The sequence below is a fragment of the Peromyscus eremicus genome, chromosome 1, assembly GCF_949786415.1.
Source record: "Peromyscus eremicus chromosome 1, PerEre_H2_v1, whole genome shotgun sequence".
NCBI classification, from domain to species: Eukaryota; Metazoa; Chordata; class Mammalia; order Rodentia; family Cricetidae; genus Peromyscus; species Peromyscus eremicus.
Genome location: NC_081416.1, coordinates 95,727,779 through 95,747,569, shown reverse-complemented (window position 1 = coordinate 95,747,569; position 19,791 = coordinate 95,727,779). Strand labels below are relative to the sequence as shown.

Genomic DNA, 19,791 nt, shown 5'->3' with positions numbered 1-19,791 from the left:
TTACCAGCATCTTCACATGCTGCTTTCATGGTGGCAGCTGGCAGGGTCTCCTCCCACCTTCCTGTTCTCTCAATTCTCCTCTCTGTTAGTCCCACCTATACTTCCTGTCTGGCCACTGGCCAATCAGTGTTTTATTTATTGACCAATCAGAGCATTTGACATACAGACCATCCCACAGTACAGTTTGTTTATATGGTGTATTACATTGACAGACTTTTGTATGTTGAACCATCCTTGCATTTCTGGGATAAAGCCTACTTGATCATGGTGGATAATGTTTTTTGGTGTGTTCTTGGAGTCTGTTTGCCAATATTTTATTGAATATTTTTGCATCAATGTTCATGAGGGAGATAGGTCTATAATTCTCTTTCTTTGTTGCATCTCTGTGTAGCTTGAGAATCAGAGTAACTGTAGCCTCATAAAAGGAGTTTGGTAACATTCCTTCTATTTCTATTGTGTGGAACAATTTGAAGAGTATTGGTATTAACTCTTCTTTGAAATTCTGGTAGAATTCTGTGTTGAAACCATCTGGTCCTGGACTTTTTTTTCTTTTTTTTTGGTTGGGAGACTTTTAATGGCTTTCTATTTCCTTAGGTGTTGTTGGTCTATTTAAATTGTTTATCTGGTCTTGATTCAACTTTGGTATGTGGTACCTATCCAGAAAATTGTCCATTTCTTTTAGATTTTCCAATTTTGTGGAGTACAAGTTTTTGAAGTATGACCTGATGATTTTCTGGATTTCCTCATTGTCAGTTGTTATATCTCCCTTTTCATTTCTGATTTTGTTAATTTGGATGCTCTCTCTTTCTGCTTTTTGATTAGTCTGGATAAGGGCTTCTCTATCTTCTTGATTTTCTCAAAGAACCAACTCTTTGTTTCATTGATTCTTTGTATTGTTCTCTTTGTTTCTATTTTATTGATTTCAGCTCTCAATTTGATTATTTCATGGTGTCTATTCCTCCTAAGTGAGTTGCTTCTTCTTGTTCTAGAGCTTTCAGATGTGCTGTTAAGCCACTAGTGTGAGATTTCTCCAACTTCTTTATGTGTGCATTTAGTGCTATGAATTTTCCTCTTAGCACTGTTTCCATAGTGTCCCATAAGTTTGGGTATGTAGTACATTCATTTTCATTGAACTCTAGGAAGTCTTTAATTTCTTTCTTTATTTCTTCCTTGACCCATTGGTGATTCAATTGAGGATTATTCAGTTTCCATGAGATTGTAGGCTTTCTGTAATTTTTGTTGTTGTTGAAATCTAACTTTAAGCCATGGTGGGCTGATAGAATACAGGAGGTTATTCCAATTTTTTGTATCTGTTGAGATTTGCTTTGTGACTGAGTATGTGGTCGATTTTAGAGAAAGTTCCATGGGGTGCTGAAAAGAAGGTATATTTTTTTTGTTAGGGTGGAATGTTCTGTAGATATCTATTTAGTCCATTTGAGTCATAACATCAGTTAGTTCCCTTATTTCTCTGTTAAGTTTCAACCTAGCAGATCTGTCCAGTGGTAAGAGTGGGGTGTTGAAGTCTCCCACTATTAACGTATGAGGTTTGATGTGTGATTTAAACTTTAGTAATGTTTCTTTTACATATGTGGGTGCCCTTGTATTTGGGGCACGAATGTTCAGAATTAAAACTTCATCTTGGTAGATCTTTCCTGTGATGAGTATGTAATGTCCTTCTCAATCTCTCTTGATTTTAATTTGAAGTCTGTTTTGTTAGATATTAGGATAACTACACCAGCTTGCTTCTTAAGTCCATTTGATTGGAAAGACTTTTCCCTAGCCTTTTACTCTGAGGTAGTATCTGTCTTTGAAGTTGAGGTATGTTTCTTGTATGAAGGAGAAAGATGGGTCCTGCTTTTCTATCCATTCTGTTAGCCTGTGTCTTTCTATAGGTGAATTAAGTCCATTGATATTAAGGGATACTAATGACCAGTTATTGTTAATTCCTGTTATCTTTTGGTGGTAGTGTGTATGTGTTTCTGTTCTTTGGGATTTACTGCTGTGGGGTTATCTATTGCCTATGTTTTCATGGGTGTATCTGACCTTCTTTAGGTTGGATTTTTTCTTCTAGTGTTTTCTGCAGGGCTGGATTTGTGGATAGGTATTGTTTAAATCTGGTTTTGTCTTGGAATGTCTTGTTCACTCCATCTATGGTGATTGAAAATTTTGCTGGGTATATTAATCTAGGCTGGCATCCATGGTCTTTTAGTGTCTGCATTACATCTGTCCAGGACCTTCTGGCTTTCAAAGTCTCCATTGAGAAGTTGAGTGTTATTCTGATGGGTCTGCTTTTATAGTTCACTTGGCCTTTTTCCTTAACTGCTCTTAATATTCTTTCTTTATTCTGTATGTTTAGTGGTTTAATTATTATATGCAAGGGGACTTTTTTTGGGGATCTAGTCTATTTGGTATTCTATAAGCTTCTTGTATCTTCATAGGTATTTCCTTAAGTTGGGTAAGTTTTCTTCCATGATTTTGTTGAATGTATTTTCTGTGCCTTTGAGTTGCTGTTCTTCTTCTATCCCTATTATTCTTACGTTTGGCCTTTTCATGGTGTCCCAGATTTCCTGGACATTTAGTGTTATGACTTTTTTGGCTTTGGTGTTTTCTTTGACTGATGAATCTATTTCCTCTATTGTATCCTCTACACTAGAGATTCTGTCTTCCATCTCTTGTATTCTGTTGATTATGCTTTCATCTGTGTGTCCTGTTCATTTACTCACATTTTCTATTTCCAGCATTCCCTCTGTTTGTGTCTTCTTCATTGTTTCTATTTCAATTTTCAGATCTTGAACTGTTTCCTTCACATATTTAATTGCTTTTTCATAGCTTTCATTAAGGGATTTATTGATTTCTTCCAATTTTTGTTTGTCTTTTCCTCAATTTGTTTAAGAGAATATTTCATTTTTTCTTGACAGGCCTCTAGCATTTTCATGAAGCTATTGTTAAGGTCACTTTCTTCTGCTCCTTCTACATTGTAATGTTCATGTCTTACTGTTGGAGAAGGGCTAGGTTCTGGTGATGCCATATTGCTGTTTATATTGTTGTATATATTTTTGCATTGACGTCTGCCCATCTCTTCCTCTAATAGACGCAAGAGGTGCCTGTGTCTGAGTGAGCTGCTATTGGTCCACTCTGTGCTTGTTGTGTCTGTGTCTTAGGGGGCCCCTTTGGGTCCAATCTTAGCTCTTGGTCTAAATGGAGCTGGCAGATTCTGAATCTCAGGGAGATTCACTTGGCCCAATTCAAGCTAGCTGATTCTGTGACTCAGAGAGTCACTCTTGGTCTTATCAGGGCTCTTGGTCCTGTCAGAGCTGGTGGATTCTGTGTCTCAGGAAGCCTCTCTTGGTCCAGTGAGAGCTGGCAGATTCTGTGTCTCAGGGAACCACTCTTGGTCCAATGAGAGCTGGTAGATTTTTTTGTCTCAGGAAGTTACTGGGGTTGCAGACAGATGGGTGTTGGGGTAGGGCATGGGTCTTGTATATTTCAGGGTCCGATGGGGGTTTTGGTGGGAGAGCCTGGCCTCAGGGAGTTTTCCCTGCTGATCAGCAATTGGGGCAGAGTTGTGTGGGGGTTCCTGGGGATTGGCCGTGTCCCAGGACCTGGGTCCCAAAGGAAGGACTCTCTGGGAGGGAGGAGTCACTCACCTCTTGGTCCAATGGGAGCTGGCATATTCCTTGTCACAGGAAGTTACTGAGGTTGCAGGCAGATGGGTATTTGGATAGGGCTTGGGTATTGTAGATTGCAGGGTTCGATGGGGGGGTTGGTGGGAGAGCCTGGCAATGGGGAGTTTTCCCTGCTGGTCAGCAACTGGGGGACTGGCCCATAGTTTCTTTGCTGTACTGACTTCACACATCCATCCCAGGTCATTGGACCTGTTTGGAATTAGACTTCCAGCAGACTCAATTTGTCAAAAAAAAAAAAAAAAAAAAAAGACACAGGCTAATGGATTAGATATAAAAATAGGATCCAACATTTTGCTGTACACAAGAAACACACCTCAACATGAAAGTTAGACATTACCTCAGTGTAAAGGGTTGGAAAAAGATTTTCTAATCAAGGAGACTTAAGAAGCAAGCTAGTGTAGCTATCCTAAGTTCTAACAAAATACTTCCAATCAAAATTAATCAAAAGATAAGGAGAAGGGTGAAGAGGCCTAACTTAACATTAGGCAGCCATGACAGGCAGCAGAATAACAATACTGGGACTAGGCCTCACCCTTATAATAACCAGGAGAAATCACAAACTGTATCCTGCAGGGGACCAATCAGAAATGAGACAAGAAAGTACTAAATGCTCCAAGATATAAAGGATAGCTTACATTACTTGTGTATAGGTTGACAATTTCCTTGCAGCAATGCCAGTACCAATCCCTGTTTGACAAGACTTCTGTTGCCCTACTCCTGCTCAATCAGGAGTTTAACACACATCTGAATCTAGAACACCCCCATCCTTTATTCCTTAAAACCTTGCCATAACTGAGCTCAGGGCTCTCCCTGATCTAACTGCTATGCAACTCTAACTGCTATGTAACTCTAACCAAGCAAGTGAAACACCTATAGGACAAGAACTTCAAGTGTTTGAAGAAAGAAAATGAAGATACCAGAAGATGGAAAATCTTCCATGCTAATGGATTGGTAGGATTAACATAGTAAAATTGGCAATCTTACCAAAAGCAATCTACAGATTCAATGCAATCCCCATTAAAATATCAAAACAATTCCTCACAGATTTTAGAAGAATAATACTTAACTTCCTATGAAAAAGCAAAAAACCTAGGATAGCTAAAACAATCTTGTACAATAAAAGAACTCTCAGAGCTACCACCATCCATGATTTCAAGCTCTACTATAGAGCTATAGTAATAAAAATCACATGGTATTGGCAGAAAAACAAACAGGTGGATCAATAGAATCAAATCAAAGACCCAGATATAAATCCACACACCTATGGACACCTGATTTTTGACAGGGAAGTCAAAATATGCAATGGAAAATGAAAGCTTCTTCAACAAATGGTGCTGTTCTAACTAGATGTCAGCAGGTAGAAGAATGCAAATAGATCCACATTTATCACTCTGCACAAAACTCAAGTCCAAGTGGACCAAAGACCTCAACATAAATGCAGCTGAAGCTGAAGAAGAGAAAGTGAGAAATAATCTGGAAAGTATTGGTACAGGAGACAACTTCCAGAACAGAACACCAATACCCCAGGCACTAAGATCAACAGTTAATAAATGGGTGTAGCATGAATTCTAACTGGACTTATTAATAAAATACTGGAGTCAGATATAAGGGTGAAAGCTGAAAGATCAGAGAAGCAGAGCAATCAGCCACTAGAAAAACTTCAGACTAGAATCATCAGATTGAAAGGGGCCAAGCTTCTGTCTCCACTGTCCCTTATCACTTCCTTTCCCCACCCACGAATATCACTTCTTGTATCCACCTCCCTAGCACTGGGATTAAAGACATGAGCTTCCACCACCTGGCTCTGTTTCTCTTTTAGACTGGATCACTCTTGTGGAGCCCACGATGGCCTTGAACTCCTGATCTTCCTGCTTCCTTCTCCCAAGTGCTTGGATTAAAGGTTTGTGCCACCACTCCCTGGCTTCTATGGTTAACTAGTGGATAGATCCACCCTCTGATCTTCAGACAAGCTTTATTTGTTAAAGCAGAAACAAAATATCACCACAAATGGGACCTCACGAAATTGAAAAGATACTATAAGGTAAATGACACCATCGAGGGCAAAATGGCAGCCTACAGAATGGGAAAAGATCTTTACAACTCCACATCTGAAAGAGGGCTGATTTTCTAAATATGTAAACAACTTGAGAAACAACAAGATATCAATAAACCAAATAATCCAACCGGTTACTGAAGTTCTAGGACAGTGGTTCTCAACCTGTGGGTCATAACCCATTCAGGAGTAGAAAGGGTTGCATATCATCTATACTGCATATCAGATAATTACATTACAAATCATTAACAGAAACAAATTACAGTTATGAAATAGCAATGATAATAATTTTATGCTTGGTGTTCACCACAACACAAGTTGTATTAAAGGGAAGGTTGAGAACCACTGCTCTAGGACCACATGGAAATATTTTTAAATGGAAAATTCCATTTTAAACACCAAAACAATTATATTTCAGTTCCCAGAACACCCACAGTGAAGTGATTAACTATGGTGAAAAAGGAAAGGAAAGTAGATTGCCAACCAATGTGAATTTCTTTGAATGGCTGTGCTTGAACCAGAGACATCATCAGAGGCCATATCAGGAAACTTGTAGGCTTGACGTTTTCCTCACAGTGTATGTATCCACAGAAGGTGGCATTTCAGTCAAACTATCCCATAGACACGAAAGCTCTCTCACTGATCTCACACTTGTTTGAAAGTAGACCCTATTCTAGCGTGTCTTTTGAAACTCTATTTGAAAAATGAATCAAGTCTTATGATTAGTATTATTAATAAGATACAATTTGGGTATAATGTGTTGATGAATTTGTGATTTAGCATAGTGAACTATAGAGTAACATCTATGTTCTTGTAAAATTAGTAACCCAGATCTTTAGCGCTATATTAAAGTAGGTGAACTGGAATTTGTGTCCTGGGTATATCTTGCATTGAAGGACACTCCAGAAAACTTAGACAAATCCTGACTGGAAATAAAAATGGAAAGGGATTGTGGGGACATGACAGACGTAAAAGATTTAGCCAAAATGTGCAGGGTCTAAGATTGCACCATTGGTACACACATACTCATCTAGAGCCACAAAATCAATATGAAGGTACTGGATGAACAACTAAGGCAGGGAATTGATCTAACAGATAGCAAGGATAATACAATGAAACAATAAATAAGATGGTAGTGTGACTGTTGTTTACTCTGCTTAGGAACGGAAAAACGGGAATCTGGTTTCATTGCTTTAAAAGGGGAGGAAATCCATCCAGTGTGATTGTGGCAATATGATGGGATTAGATGGGTGATTTAATCACTTGCAAAGTAGTTACACAACAGAGGGCTGATGGCACTGTAAAAATTATTGTAATTAACTAGATATTTTGTTGAGGGTAACAATCCTACATTAATATGCTTGGTATAGTTGGACAAATGCTAGGTCCCCTCCTAGCTGATATACACTAAAGAAATGGACTGGTAGGATCAATGTCTTTTGTGTGTGTGTGTGTGTCTGTCAGTGAGGACAGCCTAAATGCAGACAATAGTCTCCTTGGGGATTAGATTACATCATTGATCATATGACCTTGACTGGACCACATAAAAGAGATTACGAAGCAATTTGGTCTCTGTCTGTACTATTTCAGCCAACCTACTGAAAGGAGTATCAAGGCCAGTATGGGGGTCTGGATTACACAGATCAGAGAATCTCCTCCATAAATGAGGGAGAGAAAGCTAGATCTCAGATGTGATTTCTTCATCAAATTTTGCTCGAAAAGCTTGGTTAGGAAGTAGGTGTTGCATATTTTCAGTCCCAGCACTCAAGAGGCAGAGGTAGACAGATTTGTGCATATCTGTGAGTTTGAGAACAGACTGATTTACAGAGTGAGTTCTAGGACAGACAAAGGCTACACAGAGAAGCCTTGTCTCAAAAAATAAGAAACAAAAACAAACAAGCAAACAAAGGGGAAAAAAGGGAGGGAGGGAGAGAGAGAGAGAGAGAGAGAGAGAGAGAGAGAGAGAGAGAGAGAGAGAGAGAAAGGTCCTTTCTGATGAACATGGGGTTGGGATGGACCAGCCTGATTCCATACTAGGGTAAAAAACCACATTGTTATAACATCAGAATAAGTTGTTTCTATTTCCTACAAATTTCAAGTTTGACTCAGGGGTACTCCACTCTGAATAGCTAAGATGTTAGTTATGTCAAGGAACCCTGAGAAGTTTTGCCAAGATGATCTTTCAAATATTCTAATCTGCTATCTGGTTCTGTAAAATTCTCCTGCAAAATCCTTGTTACAAATTTCCCATTTTACATATTTTCCCTATAAAAGGGGCCTGAAAAGTTAAGCCACACTGTACTCTGAAATCCTGCTTTGCAGCATAGTAAATATAAATGCATCGTAAATAAAGCTTGCTTGTTTGGCTTTAATTAGGTTGGTAGTTTTTGTGTTTGAACTACAGGGTCAAAAGTTCACTAATGAGATTTTGGTGTGAGAATGATGACTTTTCTCTTAAATCATGTTTGCTTTCTTTCTTTTATTTATTCTTCTCTCCTACAATACACCCCCCAACAGTAATTTCCCCTCCCTTCAGTCCTCCCAGTACCCTCTCCCACCCCCCAGAGTCCTGCCTAGGAAATTGGTGAACCAGCCTGACTCCATCTTAAGATCAGGAGCTGTCTTACAAGGTGAAAATGAGATCTTTTCAGTTTGCTGTAAAACTTAATTTTCTATTTCCTGGAAATTGACCTGATCATACCTTAAACCTTCTTGCAATTCAACTTGGTCCCCACCCGACTGTGCCTTGAACTACACCATCCCCACACCACCAAAACTTTTTGCCAAAGAGTCTCATACCACCATCTCCTTTTATATTTTATTTGCCAAGTTTCTATGTTGACAAATTTCTATCTGGAGACCCCAGATTTTGCCCTGTAAAAGGAGCTGAGAGTTAACTTGCTGATGATCTCCTGAGCCCCACATTGGGGCTAAAGGTGGGGTGGAGAGTTAGAACATCCCTTGGACATGTTTTGCTGTACACAGAAGAAAAGGCTGCTTCCTTCAATCCAAAACAATTCATGTTGGTGGGTTTTACTTTTCTTTGGTGGGATCAACAACATGAAGGAGACTGTATGGCAGGGCTACCATCCTGTCTTTATGTGATGTGGTTTTTAAATTTTGTTAAAAGGAAAACCCAAGCATAAGACACCTAGGGCAAAGGACCTGATTTCCGGGAAGTGGAAAACAGAGATCAGATTTCAGTGCTGCTTTGTATAAGCCACACCCTAAATAGCACTAGGCAGTCAGAGGCTTGCAGGGGATTGGCTGTCCCAGCGGGATTAGTGGGCGTGGCCCCGGGGCTGAAGTATAAAAGGCTCAGCCTTTTGGGCACAGTCCACACTTGTAGTGCTTCTTAGAAGGGAAAAGCATCCTTCTACTCGCTGAGAAGACTCCTGCAAGGTGTTCAGAGTTGGCGTCTGGAGACATGGAGGGAGCTCTGCGGTTCTCAGAAGGTGAATCTCACTGTAAGATCTTTATAGCATGCAGGTCCTCATTCAACACTGTAGACCCTGAAGTCTCTTTGTGTTTTTATCCTTCAGCAGGTTCAGTCGAATCAACTCCTGCCACCCCAGACCTGTATCAGGATGGAACTCAGGCAGCAGCCGAGCTGGCCGCCAAGAACAAGCAGAGTGTGAGTTGGGAGAGGCCCGAAGGTATGGGTGCAGGTCTCCTGAACACGGGCAACACCTGCTACCTCAATGCAGCGTTGCAGTGTCTGACACACACGCCACCTCTTGCCGACTACATGCTCTCCCAGGAGCACTCTCGGAGCTGTTGTCACCAGGAAGACTGTACCATGTGTGCCATGGAAACTCACGTGACCCAGAGTCTCCTCCACTCCGGGGATGTCATGCAGCCCTCAAAGAAGCTGACTGCCACCTTCCACAAGGACAAGCAGAAGATGCCCATGAGTTTCTGATGTTCACCTTGAACACCATGCACGAATCCTGCTTTTGAGGGAGCAAGCAATCAGAAGCCCCCTCTGAAGACAGCAGCCTGATCCATGAGATATTTGGAGGCTCATGCAGATCTCAAATCAAGTGTCTCAGCTGCCAGGGTACCTCAGATTCTGTTAACCCCTTTCTGGACATCCCCCTGGATATCAAGGCAGCTCAGAGTATGAACCAAGCCTTGGAGGATTTAGTGAAGCCCGAAGAGCTGTGTGGGGAAAAAGCCTACCACTGTGACCATTGCCAGGAGAAGATGCCAGCTTCAAAGACCCTGACAATTGAAACTGCCTCGAAGGTCCTCCTGGTATTGAATCGCTTCTCAGACTTCATGGGTGGCAAAGTGGACAGGCAGGTAGGTTACCCAGAGTCCCTTGACCTGCGGCCATACATGTCTCAGCCTGAGGGAGGACCACTGGTGTATGCCCTTTATGCTGTGCTGGTCCATGCTGGTGTGACTTGTCACTTTGGACATTACTTCTGTTATGTCAGAGCTGGCAGTGGGAAGTGGTATAAGATGGACGATTCTAAGGTTGAGAGGTGGGATGTGACTTCTGTCCTGAGGGAGCCTGCATATGTGCTCTTCTACGTCCGGGAGACTGAGCTAAACAAGGACAGTGTCAAGGGGCCAGTAGGCACAGTCAACCAGGCTCAGGTTGGACAACCCCAGAACAGAAAGCTCAACAGAGGATCTCGGGTGGGAGCTGTAGAACCACAAGGACACATGGAGAATAGAGCAGCCATAGAATTCTCCTTACACGAGTGGAAAGTGCTTCAGGAGCAGAACAGGCAGAATCCTATGCTGAACCTCAGAAGAGCTGAACCCACTCTGCCAGCCAATGCAGTTGTGATTCACCAGCCCAGATACAGACAATACTGGTACAAGAAAGATCCCAACAAGGAGAACTACCCATATCACAATTCTGTCAGATTTCTGTCTGCTCATGGAGCCATGAACACTGGACAGCTCTGGCGTCAGGGAGGAACATCAAGTTCAAGAAGAAGAAAAAGAAGAAAAAGAAGGAAGGGTGGAGGCCTCTAACTGTCTACTAAGGCTCACTGCAATTACTGACCATGTGTAGTGAGGACGTATCTGAACTTGAGGAAGCCCTTGGAGTAGGAGATTTGGACCTGTGGCCCAGGAAAGACAGAATGTCTCACACTCCCTCTGTGTCCCTGTCTGGCCTTGCCAAGTCCCTAAGGGTGATTGTTTGGATGTGGAAGAAACTTCCCAAGGTCCCAAGATGAGTCAAGCCCCACAAAGCTTCTAGTTTCCTAGGGGAGATCTACAGAGGCCTGTACTGGAACTCATGGAATCTGATCATGGTAGAGGCAGCTCACCATCCACAGGCTTTTGATGCAGGATTTGTATTCAGCCAGCAAGGTTCAGGCCATGCTGTCTTCTCTAGCTCTTGCCTATAAAATCTTTCTTTTGGGTTTGCTACGTAGAACCCACTGTGGGGACTTTTTTATTCATTGTGCTTGAGCAGCAATTCTTTGGAGCAATAAAATTCTGGAATTTCACACTTTGTTGGTCTTTTCTTTTTGGCATGCACTCAAATCAGTTTGGAAATATTCTTTAAAGTGTCTACTCAGCTTTGGAATGGAAAAAGAGGAATCTGGTTTCATTGCTTCCAAAGGGGATGAAATCTAGTGTGACTGTGTCAACATGATGGGATTAGATGGGTGATTCAATCACCTGCATAGCAATTAAACAGCACAGGGCTCAGGGCTCCATAAAAATGTTATTATCAGTAATTAGAGGTTCTGTTGAAGGTATCACTTCTATATTAATATGCATGGTAAAATTGCTCAAATGCTTGGTCCCTCTTTCCTCATATACACTAAAGAAACAGAGTGTAGGTTCAAGGTCATTTTTTTTTCTGTGTGGACATTCTAAATGCAAACAACAATCTCCTTAGAGATCATATAACCTCTTTGATCAAGTGACCTTGACTGTGCCATACAACAGAGACTCTTAAGCAATGTGGCCTTTGTATGGTTTCAGCTAACCTCCTGAAAGGAGCACCCTGTGTAGTGTTGGCATCAGGATTCTATAGCTCAGAGAAGCTACATGATAGACCAGTGCAAGACAGCTAGTTCTCAATTTTGATGCCTTTATCAAATTTTGCTTGAAAATCTTGGTTAGAGACTTTAGGTGGCTGTGGTGATATTTTATTTGTGTGTTAGTTAATAAAGTTTGCTTGGATATCAGAAGTCATAGCCAGGCATAAACAAAAGTCAGATGGTGGTAGCACATGCCCTTAATCTGATCACGTGGCAGACAGAGTCTCTGTGTGTTCAAGGACACAGACAAGTGTAGTGACACATGCCTTTAATTCCAGTACCAACCATAGAGACCTGCAGGTCTCTACAGACAGGCAGTGACCAGGAAGTGAGGTGGCTGGGCTAAGAGCCAATGAGATGGCAGAACATCAAGGCAATAAAGGAGCAGGTTAGACAGAAAGAAGCTGGGTTCTCTTGGGAAGCTATGGTGGTTTGGTAAGCTAAGATTAACTGGTGGCTGTCACTATTTCTCTCATCTCTACAGCTTTCATCCCTGTATTTGGCTCTGTGTTTTTTAATAAGACTGTTTAGAAATTCGTCTACAGGTGGCACACACCTTTAATCCCAGCACTCAAGAGGCAGGCAGATTTCTGAGTTCCAGGCCAGTCTGGTCTACAGAGACAGTATTACGACAGCCAAGATTACACAGAGAAAACAAAGAAAAAGAAAGAAAGAATGAAAGAAAGAATGAAGGGAAGGAAGGAAGGGTAATGAAGGAAGGGAGGAAAGATGAAATAAAGAAAGCAAGAAAAGGAAGGAATAAACTTAGGAGTTCTTTGGAATGAACATGGCAACCTGATGGACCAGCCGGATCCCATGTTAGTGTAAAAAGCCATTTGTTATAAGTTGTTCTGAATGCTATAGAGTTCAAGTTTGACTCACTAGTACTCTACCCCCAACAAGATAAAGTGTTCTGTCAAGGAACCTTGAGACATTCTGCTAAGATGATTTGTCAAATAATCTATTCTGCTATCTTCTTCCATAAAATTCTCTTGCACAAACTTTATGTTACAAAATCCCCATTTAAAATTTTTTCTGTAGGAGGTGGGCTGATCCCTAGGTTAACCCTCACTGTATCCTCAAATCTCATTGTAGAGTCAGCTATATGTATATTAATTTAAGCTTGCTTAATTGGCTTTAATTGGACATGTGATTTTTGTTCTCAGTAGGCTGGATCAACAGCTCCCTGATGAAATTCTGGTGTGAGGGTGACAGCATTTCACTTAAACCATGTTTGCTCCCTTTCTTCCTTACTCCCTCCCTCCCTCTTCCTCCCTCCCTCCCTCCCTCTCCCTCCCTCCCTCCCTCCCTCCTTTCCTTCTGTTCATTCTTTCTTTTCATCACATGCATTACATTCAGGCTCCAGTTCCCCTTTCACCACTTTTCCCAATTACCTCCACACCTCACCTCTCCCCCAGACCTCCTGCTCCTCCATTTCCCTTCATAAAAGAGCAGGCCTCCAAAGGATATCAACCTAACTGAGCATAGCAAGACACAATGTAACCAGGCACAAACTCTCATATCAAGGCTGGATGAGGCAACACAGCAGGAGGAGAAGGGTCCCATGATCAGACAAAAGACTCAGAATTCTCACTCCACTGTTAGGAGTTTTACAACACCAAACTGAACAACCATAACATATACTCAGGGGACCTAGCTAAGACCCCTGCAGGCTCCTTGACTGCCCCTTCAGTCACTCTGAGGACCTTTGAGCCCTGCTAAGTTAATTCTGTGGGTCATGTTCTCCTTGAATCTCTGAATTCTCTTTCTCCTACTGCCCTTCTGCAAGATTTCCTGAGCTCTGCCTAATGTTTGGCTGTGGGTCTCTGTATCTTCTCCCTTCAGTTGGTGGGATGATGATTAGGAACCAATTTATGCATATTGCAGAATGTTATGGTAGGAATTATTCTTTATTCATATTTTTTTGCTTGTAAGTTTGTATGTCTATTTTGCAAGTTATATTTGGTTCTACTATCCAGCCTCAGGTTCCAGCCCATCCTTGCAGTGTTGGGTATGGGCTCCTCATGACATGGTCCACAGGTTAGACCAGTAATTGGTTGGCCACTCCCACAAGTTCTGAGCCACCATTGCTCCAGCAGATCTTACAGGCATGACAGATTGTAATTTGAAGGTTTTGTGGTTGGGTTGATGTCAAAGTCTCACTGATAGGAGCCATGCCTGGGTATAGAAGATAGCTTGTTTGGGCTCCATATCCCACATTGCTGGGAAACTTTGCTTTAGAAACTCCCGTGGATTCCAGGGAAATTGTGTTGCACTGGTTTCTACATTACCTTCCAAATGTCCCCTTAATTCCATTAATCTCTCCCAGTCCTCTCTCCCTCCTTCCTCCCAGTCCTGCTGATCCCTCTTGTTCCCATCCCCACTACACCCCAATCCACCAGCAAAATCTATTCTATTTCACCTTCTTAGGGAGATCGATGTGTCCCCACAGAGCTCTCCTTGTTACTTAGCCTGTCTGGGCCTGTGATTGCAGCATGATCATCATTTACTTATGAGCTAATTTCCCAACTGTGTTCACAGTGGCTTCATTTATAATAGCCATAAACTGGAAACAACCTTGATGTCCCTCAACTGGGGAATGGGAAAAGAATATTTTTTAAATTTATACACTGGAGTATTAGTCATCTGTTTTAAAAAATGGCATCATGAAATAATCAGGCAAATAGAACAGCGAAAATCATCCTGAGTGAGGTATCCCAGACACAGAGAGACAAATGGTGTATGTACTCACAAGGTATATTTTCTTTTCTCTTTTTTCTTTTCCTTTTTTTTTTTTTTGAGACAGTGTTTCTCTGTATAGCTTCATGCCTTTCCTAGAACTCACTTGGCAGCCCAGGCTGGCCTCGAGCTCACAGAGATCCGCCTGGTTCTGCATCCTGAGTGCTGGGATTAAAGGCTGCACTACCACTGCCCGGCTCACGGTATATTTTCCTGAACAGAGTTTGATAGCATTAATCATTCTTAAAGTGAAAATGTCACAGAATGCTCCATTTTCAAGCACCTAAGCACCAGTTTTGAAAGTGTTGGAGAGGTAGAAAACAGAAACAATGACATTGTGGGGTAAGCATTAGTGGCCACACATTCTTGTCATGTCCCTCAATTAAATTTCTTTGGTTATTTTGTTTTTATTTGATTCAGGATACCAAGGACAACAGGATGGTCAGGAATTGAAGCCAGCCTTCATAGAGAATAAGCTCAATGTCAATATGTAGGATTTCCCTGGTGTGGTCCACCTAATTATTAATCTTACCTCTTTGGAGTCTAAGGTAGGAGGACTGCCGAAGGAATCGTTTCAGTCCGCACTACAAAGTGAATTCCAGGCAATTCATAGTGTACAATTTGTGATATCATAATTTTCTAGACCTCCCTTTCTTTCTATAATCATGTCTTCCACAGGTCACAATTACTGATTTGTGCATAGTTTCTAGATGAAAACTCCGTTTGGCATGTCACACATTTACCCTTGGAATCCAACCATTTACTTTCTTTGTTTCTAGACAAGCTTTCTCTCTAGTTGTGAATTTCCCTAAACTCGCTCTTGAATTCACAGAGATCAACCTGTCTGTGTCTCCTGAGTGCTGGGATTAAAAGCATGCACCGATATACCTGAGCTATAACCACCATGAAGGGTCCCGGAATATAGAAATATAAAATTATAAGCTTAAGAGATAAAAACTGGCAGTTCTTGTATGAGTAGGTTTAAACTAGACGTGGTATCAGGACAGGGAATTTTAAGGTGGGAAAGTGGTAAGGGCCTTGGCAGAGGGAGGTGTTATCACAAGGCCATAAATTGTACTGTGGCTTACTTAAGTATCAACAGTGGAGAATTTGGCTTTAAGAAGGGAGGGGGAGCAGCACTGGGCTGAAAGGAGGAGGCTTTTGGGGGCTAAGGCATTGAGGATGGACTGAGGGGCTATTGGACCAGCACAGCTGGAACAAGGCAGAAGAAAGGTGGGGGAATCAGTCACAGTAGCCCAGAAACCAGCCTAAGGAAAACATTGCTGTGGCCTAGGCATGAGACTAAGGAAGCTACAGTTCCTGGAGGGACATGGGAGTGACCTGTTTGTTGTTAAGGAGTTTTAGAGAGGCTGATGTGCTATGGGTCAGCATTGACTCCTTCCTACTAGTCAGACTCCACTGGGCACTGCAGAGTGGTGGGTGAATGGGGCAGAGTGGTGGGTGAATGGGGCAGAGTGGTGGGTGAATGGGGCAGAGTGGTGGGTGAATGGGGCAGAGTGGTGGGTGAATGGGGCAGACTTGGGTGTGAATGTGGCACATGGTCAGGGAGAAGGGGGGTGTTGGAACATTACTGGAGCTCACATAGTCTGAAGGAAGTGGGGGACTCGGGCACCTGTGGACAGCGGGGACTGTAGCAGTTTCTCATAGTGCTTTGTTCACGTGTATGACATCCATGGTTCTGTTCAGGAATTCATGGCAGTACCTGTCAATTACTGCCAAATTGACTGTGACCAAATAACATCAACTGTTTTTCTGAAAGACCCGAAGACCACCCCAACATGTGTTTTCTACTCACAAACTTCTGCTTCAAGAAACAGTTGAGTATAAACCTTTTTGTACACTTGTAGTCACTACTAACCTTAAGACAGAAAGGATTCTCTACCACCTAATCCTTTCCTGCACATTCAGGGGGAAGTGATCTAGGTTTGAACATTTCACCATTGACTTTGATTCCTCTCTCTGTTAAAGCCAATCTCAGTAAAAACTGTGCTTAAGATGCTATGTGCCTGTGCTTCCCACATCTTAAGTCCCTTCTACTCAGCTGTCATTGCCATTTCCATTACTCTTATTACAGAAATGACATTTTCTTTCATATCAGTCATATTCGATGCCCCTCACAATGTCATTTCTTGTTAGCAAAATTCATGAGAGTCTGTTTAAAAGGTATTGGGGATTTATTAAGAAATAGGGAAATACAGTCACAAATACAGGATATGGTAAATCCAGTTGCAGAGTCTTTGGAAAGTTAGAGACTGATCACATGCTGCTTCATGCTGCCTGAACTAGTCTTCACCTCCCACGAGAGAGTTCACCACTCAACTCAATCCACTCTTAGGGGATCACGTATGCAGAGAGAAAGCTCTACCCTAGGGCTTGTACACCAAAAGCCTTTGGGAGAATGAATTCCTGTAACACTTCCCCTTGTCTTTTTTTCTAAATAAGAAGGCTCTAAACCTAATACAAAGCTATATACCATAAGAACAATGATAAAATATTATCTAGGAGAAAGGGTGATAACAACCTATCCTGAAGGACCTAGATCTTGCACCTCATATGCTCTTAGCTAAGATACAACAATATTGTGACTAATTATCTAGCCTTCAACCCCATCAAAGACTTGAGAAGGAAAATATTACCTGAGTAAGTAGGAAATTCAAGCAAGCAACTTCCAAAACATGCAAGGAATGACAGAGATAGATGGCTGCCTGGACAGCCATCCCATGTTTCTCTGCAATATTGGGGCATCCACTTTTGGCTACAGGCCTGGAATATCTGACAGACCATTTTCAGAAGCAGGGAAATTTGAAAGACTGTCCTACCCTGTCTTGGCAAGGTTCAGCAGTCGCTTTTCCCTTTGTTGTGCTTGTCCAGATTGGACAGCATGTTTATTGTAAGCAGTTGAGGCAAGGAAAGTTCTTTGCCTAACAGGCCTCTTATACCAAGATGACGACAAATTCCATAAAGAGTGTCTTTGATTCCCAGCATCCTCTCAGGAGTAGAGCAGTGCTGCTAAGAGCAATCATGTCTCATGTGAAACTCATGTGACCCAGAGTCTAGTCCACTCCAGGAATGTCATGCAGCCCCCCAAAAAGCTGACTGCCACTTTCCACAAGGACAAGCAGGATGATGCCCATGAGTTTCTAATGTTCACCTTGAATGCCATGCATGAATCCTGCCTTCAAGGGAGCAAGCACTCAGAAGCCCCCTCTGAAGATAGCACCCAGACCCATGAGATATTTGGAGGCTCATGCAGATCTCAAATCAAGTGTCTCAGCTGCCAGAGCACCTCAGATTCTGTCAACCCCTTTCTGGACATCTCCCTGGATATCAACGCAGCTCAGAGTGTGAACCAAGCCTTGGAGAATTTAGTGAAGTCCAAAGATCTGTGTGGGGAAAATGCCTACCACTGTGACCATTGCCAGGAGAAGATGCCAGCTTCAAAGACCCTGACAATTGAAACTGCCTCAAAGGTCCTCCTGCTGGTATTGAATCGCTTCTCAGACTTCATGGGTAGCAAAGTGGGCAGGAAAGTGAGCTGCATGGAGTCCTTTGACCTGTGGCCATACATGTCTCAGCCTAATGAGGACCACTGATGCTGTGCTGGTCCATGCTGGTGTGACTTGTCACTTTGGACATTACTTCTGTTATATCAGAGCTGGCAGTGGGAAGTGGTATAAGATGGACGATTCTAAGGTGGAGAGGTGGGATGTGACTTCTGTCCTGAGGGAGCCTGCATATGTGCTCTTCTACGTCCGGGAGACTGAGCTAAACAAGGACAGTGTCAAGGGGCCAGTAGGCACAGTCAACCAGGCTCAGGTTGGACAATGCCAGAACAGAAAGCTCAACAGAGGATCTTCTGTTGGAGCTGTAGAACCACGAGGACACATGGAGAATACAGCAACCAAAGAAATCTCCTTACAAGAGTGGAAAGTGCTTCAGGAACAGAACCGGCCGAATCTTGTGCTGAACCTCAGGAGATCTGAACCCACTCTGCCAGCCAATGTGGTTGTGATTCACCAGCCCAGATACACTGGGCACTGGGACAGCAAAGTTCCCTGCAAGGAGAATTACATATATCACAGTTCTGCCAGATTCCTGCCTGCTCATGGAGCCATGAACACTGGAAAGCTCTGCAGTCAGAGAGGAACATCAAGAGGCAAGAAGAAGAAGAAGAAGCAAGGGTGGAGGCCTCTACCTGAGTACTAAGGCTCACTGCAATTACTGACCCTGCATTCTGTGGACATATCTGAACTGGAAGAAGCCCTTGGAGCAGGAGATTTGGACCTGTGGCCCAGGAAGGACAGAGTGTCTCACCCTTCTTCTGTGTCCTTGTCTAGCCTGACTAAGTCCCTAAGAGCTACTGTTTGGATGTGGAAGAGACTTCCCAGGGTCCTAGGATAAGTCAAACCTCACAAAGCTTCTGGTTTCCTAGGGGAGATCTACAGAGGCCTCTACTGGACCTCTTCGAATCTGAGCATGGCAGAGACAACTCCCCTCCCACAGGCTTTTAAAGCAGGATTGCTGTTCAGCCAGCAACGTGCAGGCCAATCTTCCTTCCATAGCTATTTCCTGTAAAATCTTTCTTTTGGGTTTGTGTGGTGATATTGTGTTCCCCAAAATATTGTGTACCCTAATAAACTTATCTGGGGTCAGAACAGAACAGCCACTAGACAGACAGAGGCCAGAAAATGGTGGCACTCACACCTTTAATCCTAGCATTCCAGAGGCAGAGATCTCTCTGGATCTCTGTGAGTTCAAGGTCACACTGGAAACTGCCAGGCGTGGTAACAAGAGCCTTCAATCACAGGAAGTCATGGCAGGAAGCAGAAAGGTATTTAACGCGTGAGGACGAGGAACTAGAGCCTGGTTAAGCTTTTAGACATTTTAGCAGCAGTTTAGCTGAAATCCATTCTGATGAGGACACAGAGGCTTCCAGTCTTAGGAAACAGGATCAGCTGAGGAATTGGCAAGGTGAGGAAGCTGTGGCTTTTTCTGTTTCTCTGACCTTCCAGCGTTCACTCCAATATCTGGCATCAGGTTTGTTCTTATTAATAAGACCTTTTAAGATTCGTGCTATATGTTCCCATCCCCACTAGACCCCAGCCCACCAACAAAATCTATTTCACCTTCCCAGAGAGATCATTTTGTCCCCCATAGAGTTCTCCTTGTTACTTAGCCTCTCTGGGTCTGTGGATTGTAGCATGATCATCATTTACTTAAGAGATAATTTCCCAACAATGTTCACAGTGGCTTCATTCATAATAGCCAGAAACTG

General features: G+C 42.6%; 2 pseudogenes; both read left to right on the top strand.

The window, feature by feature from the left end:
• Window positions 1-9,166: 9,166 nt before the first annotated feature.
• On the top strand, window positions 9,167-10,731 carry LOC131910021 (ubiquitin carboxyl-terminal hydrolase 17-like protein B; annotated as a pseudogene).
• A 32-nt stretch (window positions 10,732-10,763) lies between these two features.
• LOC131909947 (ubiquitin carboxyl-terminal hydrolase 17-like protein D) lies at window positions 10,764-18,722 on the top strand (annotated as a pseudogene).
• Window positions 18,723-19,791: the final 1,069 nt, after the last annotated feature.